The 16,474-nt window shown below is 31.6% G+C and overlaps 1 protein-coding gene across 1 annotated transcript in view; it reads right to left on the bottom strand.

Moving 5' to 3' along the window:
* The window catches only part of LOC115880510 (zwei Ig domain protein zig-8-like), an 81,465-nt gene that overhangs the window by 46,249 nt on the left and 18,742 nt on the right, over positions 1–16,474 (bottom strand). The gene's annotated exons all lie outside the window — the stretch shown is intronic.

The raw sequence follows: 16,474 nt of genomic DNA, 5'->3' as shown, positions 1-16,474 counted from the left end.
ATGGGTCTCAACATCTTTCTTTTCATCGTCACTAAGAGAGTTGGGATCTCAAAATTGCATCACAACATCCCAGAAAACGGTCAAACTGGTCTTAGGTGTTGATTTTAAAACGCCTTATTTTCTTCAGGGTTCAAAAAATTCTAGGCAGCTGAACCGGTGCGGGACTTAACAATTTGGCATCCCCCGGTAATAATAGATATGGGCATGAACACTACAAACATTCTAGCATCAAAATTGCTACTACTTTTTGATAACTATAGGTAACTCAAACGATTTACATTATTCAATATATCGATATTTGAAAAAAAGTGGAAGTTTGATATCTGCAGAACAAAGGCACGAAGGGTTTTAAACGAATAATAAAAATAATAAAACGGATATAGTATAGTATACCGGGTGCGTGTCAAAAGTGGCTAACCCCTATAACTTTTTTATTTTTTCAGATAAAAAAACGAGATTTGGTATGTCAGTATATGACATATATTAGTATTGATCGACGTATTCAATTGTTTTTGGTCACTTTCTGTTTCACCGGAAATGGATACATCTTTTGATTGTTAAATGGCACCCTCGGTATTTTTTACTTTATTCGATAGAAAATGACATTCTGAATAGAATGACATATCATATGTGAACTTTTGACATTTTCGCTTTAAAAAAATTGTATTTCAAAAATTTCAAATTAGGGTGCTATGGTTGTGGTAAAAACACTAATTTTTAGTCAAGAAGCTTTGGAAAAATAGATTTGACGGCCAAAAACAGTTGAATACGTCAATTAATCCTAATTTATGTCATATATTAACATACTAAATCTCGTTTTTAGCAGACCGTACCAACAGGTATGGTAGGCTATTAAGATCGGCAAAAAAAAAAGGTTTTTTAATTTTACTCAAAATGAGTTATTTGGGTCATAAATCCGTCTGTCCGTCTGTCTGTAAGACGATAACTCAAAAACCGCTAAACCGATTTTAGCCAAATTTGGTTAGGTTAGGTTAGGGGTTAAAAATTTAAAAAGGTATGGGAGGTTTAGTGATGCACTATGGTTTCTAGAAGCTATTTTTTGGCCAAAATACATATTTTAGACTCACTGTATATGGACTTTTTTTGTAAGTGGAATGCAAGAAGATATACAAATGAAGAAGGCCACATGCATATATTTTTGTTTAGTTTGAATTTGTATTCCTTAACAGCATTTATATTTAGACGTTCTAGTGAAGTATTTGTGCCTATTCACTTGTTGTTTATTTTTGGAAAAGTTTTGGTGAATATTAAGTGATATATTTCAGTGAGATATAAAAACGGATTACTGTGATTTTTACACTTTATGATATGTATTTTTAAAAAATCATTAACAATTGCATATAAGAATCATTCCATTATTTTTTAATTAATTAAAAATAATGAGTTTAAGACAGAACATAAATAAAAAGTTAAAAGTTTAGTTAGACTTATAAAAAATTCTCCATGTTTCTCCATGCTAGATGATATTGTAAAATTTGAAACAATCCTTTCTGAACATATCAAAGAAAAAATTGTCTGCTACTAGCTGCAATTTTTTTTAAAAGAATTTTTTTTCAGCTATGTATCGATTGAAAAAAATAGATCTTTTGAAAAAATGGCTACAAGGGGCAGATAAAATTGAGAAAAGCGGGTATGTTTCAAATTTTGTAAGACTTAAATTTCAGAATAATGAACAAGAACTATCAGGCACTATGGAAAAAAGATAAATCACCTTTGTATGAATTTTGAAAGAAGATGGCAGGCGGCTGCGGCTTCGCGGCTTAAAGATTTATTTTTAAAACAAAATGATGACTGGTTAAAGGAGGATTATATCCTTGAGTTAAATGAACCCCTTCCATCCACATCATCTGCCGATCGCCCACGATTACCTTTTTCGGAGCAATCTTCCAGAACTCAGAGAAGAACGACCTCAAAAGTTTCCGAGGAACATAGCAGGATTGGGTTTTACTTGTGCAGGCTGCAAAATACTTTACTTGAATATGCTGCTTTGTAAATTTAGTTATCCTGTTGATGTACTTAACCTACTTCGTGTACCTGACTTTATCGAAAAGAAGTTAAATGAAGAACAATTTGAAGAGAAGCATGGAAAAGAAGAGGAATACGAGGAGGAAGAGCAAGAAAAAGAAGAAGAATGGAAAAAGAAGATGAGCAAGAACATATTTCTAAAGAAGATTGTTTTTTGGACAGCAGTAATTCGATGATTGATTAACTTTCTTTTTTGGAACTAGATACAGAAGATGCTTCATAGGTAAAAGTTAATCACACGTTGAATGAGAAGATTAAAAATAACTTCATTTTATTAGTCTTTTATTATTTTATTAAAAACACAAATTTCCAGTCAATATTTTCCATTAAATGTAATATGTTAATTTTGGCCAAAAAAGTAGCTTCTAGAAACCATAGTGGGATGGTTAAAAAGGTATGGTTAGGTATGGGAGGGGGTTAAAAATTTAAAAAAATCGAAAACTCCAAAATTACAGTAGCTAGCGAAACGCGGTTTTCAATTTAAGATTAGGAACATATTTGCAACAAAATTTGTAATAACATCAAAATCAGTCGCAGTTTTTGATATAAAAAAAAAATAGAAAATTTCCTTTACTTTGAAACTAAAAGAATTGCCTACCAACTTTTTATTAACATATTTTAGTATGGGCGGCTATACGTGCCTCCCGGCGCCAATTTTTTAACTTAAAAAATAAAAAAGTTATAGGGATGAGTCACTTTTGAGACGTACCCGGTATAATATACTCTGTTTTATTTCCTCAGGTAACATTTCAACAAACGATGACAGAAAAAGTCAGATGGCTATATACCAATCTATTTATTTCACTAAAAAAATTTTCTAATATTCTTTAAGTTAATTATGGATTATATATAAATTCGTCGTGTGTCGTCTCTTGTTTTAACCAGTTTTATTGGTTTATTTCAAAAATGACAGATCATATTTCAATATTATTGGAGTGCCGCAACGATACATGGACGCTGAAGCGTATTAACTTGACTACAGATTTTTGAGGCTTGTCAAAGTCTTGCCAGATTATAGGTTATAAATTTGTATCAAATAACCTGCGATTTAGAAGATTATAAACATTTGCTAATTGTTTTTGCATATTCGTTCGTTATTACACGTATTTTGTGTATTTTTAATCTTAAGTTGAGGAAAAATCGAGGGAAAATGAACTGTAGTCCCAAAGCACAGTTTATAGTTAATATTCGGTGAGTTTTTTATACACCAATAAGTTACAATCAGTAAAGTTTGTATACCATCTCATATATGGTACTAAATATAGGAGTAGCTGTAAAATAATCACACGATATGTAATAATAGATTTTAGTACTGCAGAAAGATAGCGTCAAAAGGTACTGGTTAAAATAATTAAGATTAAACTTAGTTAATCAACTTTTAAGGTATAAAATTCCGTAAGTATTTTAATAACAATACTATTATACTTATGTTTACTGACACTTATGATTACTATGTATATTATGTGAAACAATTGTATCAATTGTATACTATATGATTATACACTACAATGACAATTTGTAATGGTTTTATGTAGAAATTAAATTCATAAAATTATACTTTCTGTGTTATATAAAATTAAAAATGTATAACAAAAAGGTACAGTTTCTTCTGTTAGTTTTAGAAAATTACCGTTAAAATTAAAACACGAATAGCCACGTTGTCGCAATGTTAAAAATACAAAAGGATGACATTTTCTAACCTAAGGAAAAAGCTGAAATTATGAATAAAAGATCAGGACGGTGAAAGCGATGCAAAAAGAAATAAAAATAAGTGTCTGCAGTGTTGTTAATGAAAACAACATGAGAGAAATTATCTGATGCCGCAGGGGTGCAGTTTTAGTTCGGAAAAATTAAAACTTTTTGGAGTTTTCTGAAGGGAGAGATAGTTTTAGAAGCACTAGAGTTTGTTCGTTTTTTCTTGGATAGAATTTACTGTATTTTTACGTAAATTTTTAATATTTACATTGTATAATTAAAATCGACGTTTAAAAAATAATGCATTTTAAACAAGATAATAGCTATCTATTTTTTTTTTATTTCAGCTTTCAGTTTATGTTAAAGAACCTATACCGGAATCAATAAATTATAGTAAAATGTAACACACCTCCAGTGCATATTTATGAAGTATCATGTTACGATTATGATCAGAAATATGTTCGGTAAACTACAAGACGAAGTGTGACTAGATTCAGTTATAACTCAATGAGGATATGGTAAAGATATGCAAATCTTGTGTTAACAAGCATATTTTTGATAAAGATATTTTCGATGATGATACTAATTTAAAATTAATGATTGATGTCTCAAAGTAAAAGAAATTATGGTCTAGGAGCCAGTGGCAGGTAACCTACTGGGTCCTTACTGGGACAAAACTAATTTAAAAATATACAATATACAATAGAAACAAATACATCAAGACCAACGACAGAAGACCATCCACAGAAGAGAAATATCAAACAAAAACTAAAAAAAATATTTAGAACTGTCTATTATGAATTGCTTTCTTTCCTTAATATAAGACACTAGTGAAAATATTTTTTTCAAACGTCACAAAAGTATTAAAATCATTAATTTTTGCGAAGTGATTGACATTATAAGAAGCACTTTTAAGCCTAAGTAGAAAATTATAAAAATATATTATTAAACTGACATTAAGTGTCAAAATTCATTAGTGCAAAATATATAATTACTTACAAGTTAATACTTAGCACAGAGTATTTGCAGTAGGAGTAGACAGTTGAAATTATTTGAAAAATATTTCTGGGATTTGAAAAAAATAGCATGTCCTGTTCGGAGTAAAAATGTACTTTTTTGCCTCGCCTGCAATGTCAAACCTACAGCCTCGAGAAGTATCAATTTTACTCCTAATAAAATAATATACTATTCTACACTCTTTTAATTATTTTTATATTAAATGGTAAAAATGGCACAGAACAGTTAAAACTGACTTTAACATAACAATTCCACTAAACCCTGCTGACGTTAAGCTTGCAATTTCTTTTAATCAGCACCGGCCTGATGACCAATCGAAATTACCTCTCGCTGTAAAAACTCAATTACTAACTTTTAACTGAGACGTTTAGCTCTGACCACGTATCTGTCCGCTCCATTTTGTTCTTTTGCTGTCCAACCTCCCCTAGCTAATAACGGTTCTCTCGTTCCTACTCTGATTAACTTTCTCCACAAGAGCGAAGTTGTGGTTTGCTTCCAGCGTATCTATCGCGTCGAGTGAACGAACTGAGATCTATAGTTGATGCAGTAAGAGGAATACTGTTGGGTAGTATGACGATTATAGTGGTTTGTTACGATTTATAAATTTATGCTTATTGTTCTAGCTGCTTCTAACTTAACGTTTTCATTATTATTGTTTCACTCTATCACAATAACCAAATATTTTTGAGATAAATAGATTTCAGTAATTATGTTTCTCTGTTAATATGAGTCAGTGACGGCTCCTCAATAAGTGCACATATGCAAGTGAAACGTGAACCTCCAAATTCAATGCGGCTTCTTGGCATAATAACTAATTTACTAATAACAATATCTTCATCTCATATCATCCTTTCATTAATTCTGTTTATTCCAAAAACTAATTCATCACAGACTTGGAGACTTGCTTTTTTATCTATGATTAAGGTTTAAACCAGGAATACTCCTAAAGGCTGGTAGAAATGGAGCGCGTACGCTCACTGCAGCATACACGGGCCACTGCCGGCTGAGATCACACCTACAGAGGATGGGATTGGTGGAAGACGCGGAATACCAACTCTTTATGGAAGATGACGAAACAATAAAGCACGTTATGAGGACCAGGTTTGAGATGTTTGGCAAACCCATGCTAGACTTATCAGACTTAAGAGACATATGCTATCGGACATAACGGCCTATGTTAAAAGGCTGGGTCTTGAGGGTGAACTTCAATGCTCTTTGTCTATCAAAGAACTTGTAGAAACTGAGTCACAATAGGCCCTCGCGGCCTCAGTCACTCTTAATCAATGCATTACAAGGTTTAAACCTCAAACTTTCTAAACAAATATGTCAATCGCCGGAGATCTTCCAGTTGTAGGGGGGCCAGGGTATTTTCCATCCTCCTCTAACGACAGATATTCATCCTCTAAGGAGTGGACCTCTACCTCCTACGAGGGTTACGAAACATCTCCAGGGTTGGGGTTTAGCCCTCCGTGTCCTTCACAGTCGACGAGCTTGTCTCCGGCTGAGGTACCCGTGAGGTGGAGGCTAAAGGATCTGTCTCCATTTTCTCAACCTCTTTAACTTGGTCTCTCCTTAGACCAGATATCAATGTTGTCTCGAATCTATAATAGGGGATATATCTCTTTCTCTACTGCCTCCATGGATTTGAGGACAATTTCTACTATGAGGACCTAACCGTGACCCTCATCCCTTGAGTTGATGACTCACCAACTAGATGTTCTTACATTGCAGTTCTGACAAAGCTGGTCATAGGTTCTTACTTGCCTCCCGGTATTTCACTGCTTTCCACGGCTTTTTCTCTCATTGCTAGAACAGAGGTGAAAGGTTCTCGCTCTCTCTGTTGTCGTTGGTGGAAATGCGCCAGCCATTTTCTTGGTTCCTTTACTCTCCTCTTTTTCGCGGAGTGTTTTGGCTTTTGCTTTCTCTGGAGCAAATCCTTTGTAGAACATTCGGATGTATCTCGGTACTCCTGCTCCGCTAAGATCTACTCTTTGCTATTTGATCTACTCTACCCTTGGTTGATTCAGGGCGGGTAATAATCTGTTGGGGTATAGGGGTAGGCTCCCGTTCCTTACTAGAGCAGGTGGTAGCTTGTATGCCACTTGTGGAAGCTGGTCTCGCGCAAGTGTCGGCTCTCTTTCCTGTAGTTCCCTTTGGGGTTGGTCCTTTGGAACTTGCTCTGTTAAATATTCTCAGTGTTGCTAGGGAGTTTTCCTCCAGCTTTACCCCAAGGACTGAACCTAGATGATCTAAATTGCTAAAAAATAATTTCCCTCGTGGTGAATGAAATGACAACCATTTTTCATAAAATTATGGTAGAGTGATATATTTAACCTGTTTTATGATAGATGAGATTGGATATCTCATAAGTAAGAGTCGATTTAAACACTCGTAAAGTATGTTGGCCATTGTCCGTGCTATGGCTGAGGACCGCGGTTTAGATTCCGCGTAAGTAAAGTAAGTCTCGTCGAGATTAGCCTTAGCAGAAAAAAGGAGACGTTAACTTAAAACACTTTACTTTTATCATGGTTAATCCATATTCTATACTTGTTTATGATAAAATATCTAATCAGTACATACATTCAATAAGATAAAGTGAAATTACACATTTGTCTTTGCATTACCTTTCACGTATCATCGGGAGAGACCGAAAAGCAACGATTAATGTTTTCGCGTTTATCTCTCTCGGTTATTATTCATTAAAACTTCAACTACGCAATTAGAAGTTTCTCCACCAACAGCTACTTTTCAGAAGTAGTATCCGCTGATTTATTATACAATTTTCGCGCCGGAAGTTTTACTCATAAAGAGTGAAAAAAATTGCTGCCGAATATATACAGTCAGCGAAGGGAACTTTCACGTTTATAATTCAGTTAGAGAAATTTCGCGAAAAAAAATAGTAATTTGACGATAAAGTTCTGATTAAATGAGGCAAAACCGGAATAAAATTTTTCGGCGAACAGAATTCTTTTCCATCCTTATCATATAACAGATCTTTGTTTAATTTGGGAAAGAGAAATAAACCAAAATAGTAAAATGCAAATACTCTATAAAATCTTAAATATTTTGTAATAAAATTGCAAAATTCAGTCACGGTTAGAACAGCGATTTTTTAATGATAGGTAAAACCTGTGCTAATTTAAGAAGATATCTGTTTCAAGAAACCTGTTTCAGTTCCAAACCGTTCTAAAACGTAGATTAATTCCATATTTGCGTCGTAATGTAAAATTTAGAATGAGTGGAAGGGAGTACAATCACCGCGACCTTAAAGATCTATTGTGTCCTACTTTCTTGACTTATAACTCAGCATTAGGGTGGGTCAAAAAAATCGACTATTTATTTTCCACTTTATGCTATGAAAAAAAACTTTGTAGACACCTCAAAAAATTCTCTCCAGGTATGATCTCTTAATTTTAATTGGAAGGTCCTCCGCCTTTCAGTTTTCTTATTTTTTTCTTGTTACAAATAAAAGTTCACATCTCGGTATACACTATTTGGAAAAAATATCTCTTACATATTTATAGGAAATTGAATTCTTTACAAAAAGGTTTCTTACTTTGTAAACCTCACCGTTCAAAGGTTATTGAAGGTCAAAATTTGATTATTTTAAAGCAGTTTTATTTTTTCTTCACAACTCATGGTTTTGTAGGAAATTCACTGCTCTACAAAAATGGTTTGTTCTGATTAAATTCGATTAAATCAACTCTTTAAGATATTCATCGTCAAACTTCAATGCACAATAACTTTTTGTTTAATAACTCGAACAGTTTTTGATTAATAATTCGAACAATTCCAACCCAATTATATCTCAGTTGACAATTAAATAAAAAAATACTTTTATATTAAATTTGTCACAAAATCATTATTTACTATTAAAATTTAATGAATCATTCACTCTAAGTTAAAAAAATGCAATAATTTTTTGTTTCAATGTATCCAAACATGCTTAGAACAAAAAAAACTATAAAAAAGTTTAAAACATTTCTTTGTTTATAGAAACTCAAATTTGTACAAATTTTCTCGAAACTCATAAAAAAAATTGGAATTGTTAATCAAAAATTGATAAAAATGCATTGAAGTGTATTGTACATTGAAGTTTGACGATGAATATCTTTTAAATGATTAATTTAATCGTGTAATTCTAAGAAACAATTTTTGTAGAGCAATAAATTTTCTACAAAACCATGAGTTGTCCAACCATGTCATAATGATTTTTTGTTAACAAGTTATAAAATTCATAAGAAAAAAGAAATCTGCCTTAAAGTAATCTCACTTACCCTTTAATAAACGGTGAGGTATAAAAAAATTGTAAGAGACCTTTTTGTAGAGAGTTGAATTTCCTACAAATAAAATATGTCAATAAGAGATTATTTTTTCTAAATAGTAGATATCGAAATATGAATGTTTCATTCAAATAGTAAGGAAAAAATAAAGAACTGAAAAGCGGAAGATCTTCCTATTAAAATTAAGAGCTCACGCTTAATACAGTACATACTTTATGCTTGCGCTTAAAAAATTCCCAAGTTTATTATTCTAGGACCTACAGATGCCCGACTCATTTTTGCCGAACCCTGTATGATATTTTTTAAGTTTTTTAACATTGAAAATGTTTCTGTTATCCTATATAAGGGAGCCCAAATCGAATTAAAATGCTACATTTGCCACACCACGACGTCATATATACAAGGGTATACAGCGCGCGCAAAAACCATTACATCGCTGATTGTTTATTGATATATCTTTATTAGTTTAAAAGCAAAAAATATGGGGTTTGCTTTGATACCTTGTCAAGACATAAGCGAAACTTTTAAATTGTTTCTTTTTTTCATTTAGGCCTTCGTTTTTCCTTAAATGAAAGTTATATTAAAAAAAGTCTATTTTTAAACCAAATTTTCGCATGATTGAAATGAGTTATTCATGTTTAAAGTTTTTTTTTGTCGTAAGCGCTAATGGAAATGTTTTTTTGTAAATAATTATAAAAAATTACTCCCTACGAAGACTTTATTGTGTACTGGATCAAAAAATAAGTATTTGTTTTCTCTATACGGCGATATTAATATATCGATTTTTGATGATAGTGCCCTTTTACCCGGTCTAATTTTGTACTACTTTCGGAATAAGGGTCCCCATATCATGTACTGTACTTCCATCCCTGAAAAATTCAGCTTGTGACACCGAAGTGAGACGTAAAGTCAAAATAAGCTTTAATCTACCTACATCATAGGTAGGTGTAGGTACTCTAGGTATATTCTACCTAGACAGTAGCTGACAGCAGTAATTAATTTGTTATCCGATAAGTAGTTGTGATTATATAAGTTTAATCATCTTATACCTCCAATAACGGTAGGTTTTGGATTTTTTCCTGATTGGTTTGTTAAACAAAAATATACTGGGCATATAAATGTCTAACACAATACATGTATTGAATGTACTTATTTTAACCAATGCATTGTATTGTTTTTTTAATCTCACAAATAAGAAATGTTCACGACGCCGCGCGCCGCCGAAGAGGAATCGGCCTACGTTTGGCTAAACAGGCTGGACACGGTGGACTACGATATTGGCGAGTCTGAATATTTATAAAAATTTGCAAAGTAAAATATGTTGGAAAAAGAATTAATCCATACATATATAAAAGCTCAAAGGGTTTTTTTGTTGCATCCATCCCGCCCAAACCGCTTCACCAATCTTGATGATTCTTTTTTTAAATGAAAGGTACCGTATGATCGAATAAAAACGGCGTCAGCGATGACTATGAAATGAAGATCGCTGTCATTTTATATGTAAATTTATATGGGAAATGTCATCGATCGTCATTTCCCAGCCAACTGGACGCCGTTTTTTTTCGATCATACGGTATATATGTGTAAATTTGTTATGAAGTATTTTCATAGTGCTTAATGGCTATTTCTTTGTGTAAAACGACTAAATACTAAAACATACGTGAAAAACACCTATACACAATACTTCCAGAAATAAATTATTTGTCATTGTCAGTGGTGTGTCAGTTAGATTATATATTAAGTTTTTAGATATTTTAGGAGTGAGTTCATACCGCCAGCTTTAGATACATAAATATTAGCACAAAGGTTCGTTTAAACGACATTAGTGAATTAGCTACACAAAGCGATTTTAGGAAATTCATCCTCTTAGAGAGTAAAATGTTGTATGAAAATTCTTTACTATTTGGTCTAGAAGAATGAAATCCTACAAAAAGAATTAGAAGAAATTTTTGAAATCCATCAACCAAATGGGTAACTTTATGGGAAAAAAATGGGAAATTTATATAAAACTTGGTGACCTCTGGATTATACAGATAAAAATTGGCACAAAGATAAAGCGAATTTATGAAATTTATACACTTAGGGAGTAGAATAGGGAATGAAAGTTTGCTGTACGAAAATGCAATTACTATAACATTATAAACCAGACAGTATAAAATTTTATACAAGGCTTTATTTAGTGACATCATAACGAAATATATCTTCCTCATTTATCACTCAAAGAATAAAAAATAACCTATAAAGAGAGTATTAGTGCTCTTAATAAATAAAAAACCGATGAAAAATAAAAAACATCTATGCTCACTAGCTCTCTATAAAGAAGTAAAAAATCATTGAAATCAATGTATAAACGATTCGAGGTGTAACGCGAACGTAGTCGCGGGAAAAAGCTAGTAAGTTATTAAATTATTTTATTTAACTGATTAATTTTCATTGAAAAGGAATTTTTGTAATTCGCCACTATATTAGTTAAAAACTAAGAAACTCATATCAAATTTAAGTTCTGCGATTTTGACTTATACTTTTTACAAAATCTGAACACATTTTAAAAAGAAAAAAAGCTTTTGATAATATTTGTGTAGATTGACTACAAGTTCTATAACATAAATTTCTACGACCGGTCTACCTAGTGGTCTGCAGCATCGCCTTGTGGTGCAAACGTGGGCCTGTTAATCTGTGACGTGACGCACAACAGCCAAGAAAAACCTTAGAAAAGCGTGGCTAAGAATTTAGTAATTTAAAAAAAAAATCTTTTAGACACAGTAGTAGGTATTAAAAAGTTTTGTGTTTAAATGGGGTTTGCCTTTAACAGTTAAAAAATTATATCGTAAAGTGTAACTTTCCGTAAGAATTCTTTATCTGTCATCATGTTAACCTGATGTTTTGTATGTTATTTTGTTTTTTTGCTTGTTTGTTTTACGGACAGGTGGCGATCGCATAATTATTATTGATAATGTTTTATTTAATGTTAACATTACTACTTTTTCAGTGAATCTTTAAATCTGTTGTTTTTTGTTAAGTTCGTTATTTAAAAATATGTATGTAATACACTCATATTAACACTAATCATATTTTTACGTTTTTACTCATCATTTTCAATGCCCCCCCGGTTGCATCTTTGTAAAGGACTGTGAATTTTTGTTTTATTTATACTACTCATATGTTACTGCCTTTTTAGAAGTTGTTTATTACACAAATTTAAAGAAAACATCGAGCGAAACTGGAAGGCAACGATTAATGAACACTCGTTTAAATCTCGGCGGTTATTATTCATCAAAACCTCAACTTAGCGAAGCACAAGACGCAATTAGAAGTTTCTCCGGCAAACAGCTGCTTTCTTCAAGTGGTATCCGCTGGTTTATTGTATAATTTTCTCCGCGAAAGTTTCATTCAAAAAGAGCGAAAAAATTGCAGCTGAATATAATATAAAGTCTGCAAGGAGGAGCGCCAAACTTTCATATTTAATTCAGTTAGAGAAATTTTGAAACGAAAAAATAATAATTTTACGGTAACGCTTTGATTAAACAGCGTAGAACCGAGATGAAACTTTTCAAATCAGGATTTGCTTTACTTCCGCCACTTGAGATTATTTTAAATTCTTTGTTTCTAAAGTCTTTGTTTTACAGTTTATTTAAAAGCTAATGACAACAACAATATAACTCCGTGAGAATTTTATAGGTAAATAAAAAAGAACTCCAAACAACAAACAACAAATTCGTAAACAAAAATCAAACAAATCAACAATAATGGACATGTTTCATGTTTTTCAATTTCCACGTAATTATGCAGATTTCAACCTAATTAGTGCTTGCTACTTAGCCTTTTTTATATAAAACTTAATATTATGCCAAAAAATGGGGTAACAATTTGAATTTCACACTTACGCGCGCTGCGATGACGTATGTAGCCCTCGCCAATATGACTGGCTGGTTTTCGTCTCGAAATAAACTTGGTGAATTTTATGATGTTGGCAGCATTGCTGTTTATTCAATGTCAAAATGTTGTTTACAATTGTTTATTTTTGATTTTAAATTAAATTTGCATTTAAACTATTTCCAATAATGCTAAAAAATTAATTATTCTATTATTGGATAACATTTACCAGTAACTATAATAAAATGTTATTGTACGCGCCGAAAAAAGATGGAAAATCGTAAATGCTGTTTTTTTCAGAAAACTTCTCTTAAGCTATGAATGTGATTTCAAAACATTTCAAAGTGAGTTTATATTATGTTTGATTTGTTAAATCATTAAAACGCCAGTTTTTTACATGTGGAAGAAGGTGGGGAAAATTTAATTTGAATAAAATGTAATTCCTGATAACTAAGATTAATAGTATTTCTGGAAAATCACAGTATTCACAGTTATGATATAAAACAGGTACGCTACAATCTGATCATGAAAAGTACGTCTACTATCTGACCAAGAGAAGTTAGAAAAGATGAACAAAGCAATTAGAAAAATTCTATTGGCACCAAGAATGTTACTAAATACGTTCATGTTTAAGTTATTTCAGAGGACTATTAATAAAATACATTGTATAGATAAAATAAGGCTCTAATGCAGTGCCTTTTTTCATAAAATCAAGTAAATATTATATTTTATAGTTTTGTTATTAAATGTATTAATATGTGATCAAAAATGTTTATTATATAAGCATAAAATATTATTTTTTAAGAGTGTTATATATATCAGGAAGATTCGAAGGAAACATACATTGTGTATTACATATACATATTTTATTATTTTTTAAAATTTATTAAATTAAAAGGCAAGTAAATATAAAGTGTTTTAATTACAATATTGTAATAATTTACATTTTGATAGTGATAAGACTTACTAAATATCAGAGCAGTCAATTTACAATTAACCCGCTACAAGAACATAAAATATAAATATTATGAAAGAAGACAAGATTGATAATAAAAGTTGCTAGAAAGTAAGATGTTATCTTCCTTCATTCTACATAAATCATAGCGTGGTACCTTTCTTGATTTTATTTGTTATGTCAGACATAATGTTTACGTGCCGCCTAAAATTAAAATAGATAAATAAAAACCTACATATTTAGTTATAATTCAAAAATCACCAGTGGTAGCTGCACAGCTTAAAAATTTAGTTCCCTTCACTTTCTGTACACTTTTACCATTGCAGTCACATGATGTTCAGGTGTACTTTTTGTTTGATTGTACAGAAGCCCCCTTTTTATTGAACGTATCCAATCGAACGTTATCATTATGATTCACTCTATGCTCTATAAAAAATGGTTTTGTCACTTTTAAATAACTTCTTCAAGAAAAAAAAATCTCACTTTGATATTTTAACTTCTTAACACTTAAGTATTTTAAATTGTCTACATAAAAACTGTCCACCATATACTCCGTCACCATTCGAAAATGATCCGAAAAAGTTTTTTCATTGTTTTGAGCCATTTAGATAAAATTAAAAGTTATAACCAAGAAAATTTACTGCTGAACTGAAAAGCACGAAGAAAAATAATAACAAAATCCAAAATGGCTGCGCCCGATACGCATGAGCCAGGCAATCAGTCATACCAACATATGATATGAAACTTCCCTTTCTACGATCTGAAACGTGATTGGTGAAGGCTATGTACGTCACAACCCAACCGGGAATTTTGAGGATTGAAGGAAGTTTGAAATTATAATTTAATTTCTAAAATAATATCATGAATTTTTTTCCTAATTTCCTATGTATTGTAAGTAATAAAGACTTAATCTATACAATGCAATGATTTATTTGCGAATTTATATTTTTTTGGAACATGCCCATTGTAGCACACTCTAATATATTTAATAAAAAAAACTTAGTCTAAGCTGGAAGATAAATTTACAAAACAAAAAAAATTGTGTGTGCACTATGCGCGCATATTAGATGTGAAACTTCTTACCAACAACTATTAAATTAGAGGATTTACAAATTACTTATTAACATGTTTAGTTATAAGTTATAATAATAATATGCTGTTTTAATACAAATGTTCAATTTATTTCTCTAATTTGTAGATTTTCTGTTTCCTCAATAGCCTGCAAATTTTGTGAAGTACCACCCAAAATACACACTTTTATGCCAATGCCTAATAATGCTAACGCTTAAATTTATTTAAGAAGAGAAAAAATTTTGAACCTAACTTTATCGGCCGGATAGCAGCTGTGGCCATTAGGCCAATAGTCTACCTAACTTCGTATTTATAGTGGTTTACAGTAATTTTGTCAGATTACACGAATATTCTCGTTGATTATTGGTTTTAAATAAATATGACGATGTCCTCCAATAAAAATGCGAGTTGCTTAACTCTGATAATTCTAATTCTGAGCTAGCAAATGAGCTAAATGTTTTACCTAGACCGTTATTCAGAAGTTACAAACCTATCATGAAAATATGCATGAAAATTTACTTCCTAGCACACAACCAGGGGATATTGGTATCCAGGTAACAGTATTAAGTTTATTATATTGCTTTTCTTAGCTATAAATCAATTGTTTTTTTTTGGTATTTGTGCGATCCTTATCGCTTTTTTTTCTCGGTAGCTCATGCGTCAAGGCATGGTCAAGGCCGTGGTGTCATGTCGTGTTAGGTTAGGCTAGGTTGTTCCAAAAGGGTTTTTTACTAGTAAAACAAATTTGCCTAACCGACAAAAAATTCTTAACGTTTCAGTATATCGCCCCCCATCGTCTGGCAAAAAAAAGAAAAAAACTATTTAATGTCTAAATGGAACATTCAGAGGACATCAGATTTTGTAGTAGGTAGGTAGATTATAAATAGTTGTAGTTAAAATTACAACGCCGTTATTATTACAAAAAAATATATTTATTTTGTAGATTACTATTCTAATCTGTAAATCAAAATCGGCTTTTCCAAAACTGTTCCGATTTGACATCTGTATTTTCCATAAGTAGGACCTTTAAAAATATATTTGCGACTTTACGGTAAAATTAATAGGAGAGGAGAGAATTGAATAATTAAAAATTTACATGGATTTCCTGTTTCCCAGGACGATGCACCACTCGTTATAAGTATTTATACATAAGCAAGCTTTAGATTGGTTACTGCTGTTGCGAGTATATTTATGCATTAGAGAGGAAATTGATCTCAAAACATACATTTGTAATTAAATCATAAAAAATATAGTCCTCATTTAAAAAGGACGTAGGTAATCAATCATCGAAATTAAGCAACGGTATGCGCGGACATAATTGTAGATATGGGTGACCAAATATTTTTCTTTGTAGATTTTTTTTTTAAATTTTACTAATTTGTACAAAACAGAAAAATTTGAGAGCCTTATATTTTTAACTAAATCTCAAAAAACACGGTCTTTATGCAAGGAATGCCGGCGGGGGTCCAAATTTTGAATTGTGTTAGCAGTCTATGTGGGGTATCGTATGAAAGGGATTTATTGGCACAAGAAT

Source organism: Sitophilus oryzae, unplaced genomic scaffold, assembly GCF_002938485.1.
Source record: "Sitophilus oryzae breed Bouriz unplaced genomic scaffold, Soryzae_2.0 scaffold_1625_pilon_pilon, whole genome shotgun sequence".
NCBI lineage: Eukaryota > Metazoa > Arthropoda > Insecta > Coleoptera > Curculionidae > Sitophilus > Sitophilus oryzae.
This window is presented reverse-complemented; position numbering and strand designations above follow the sequence as displayed.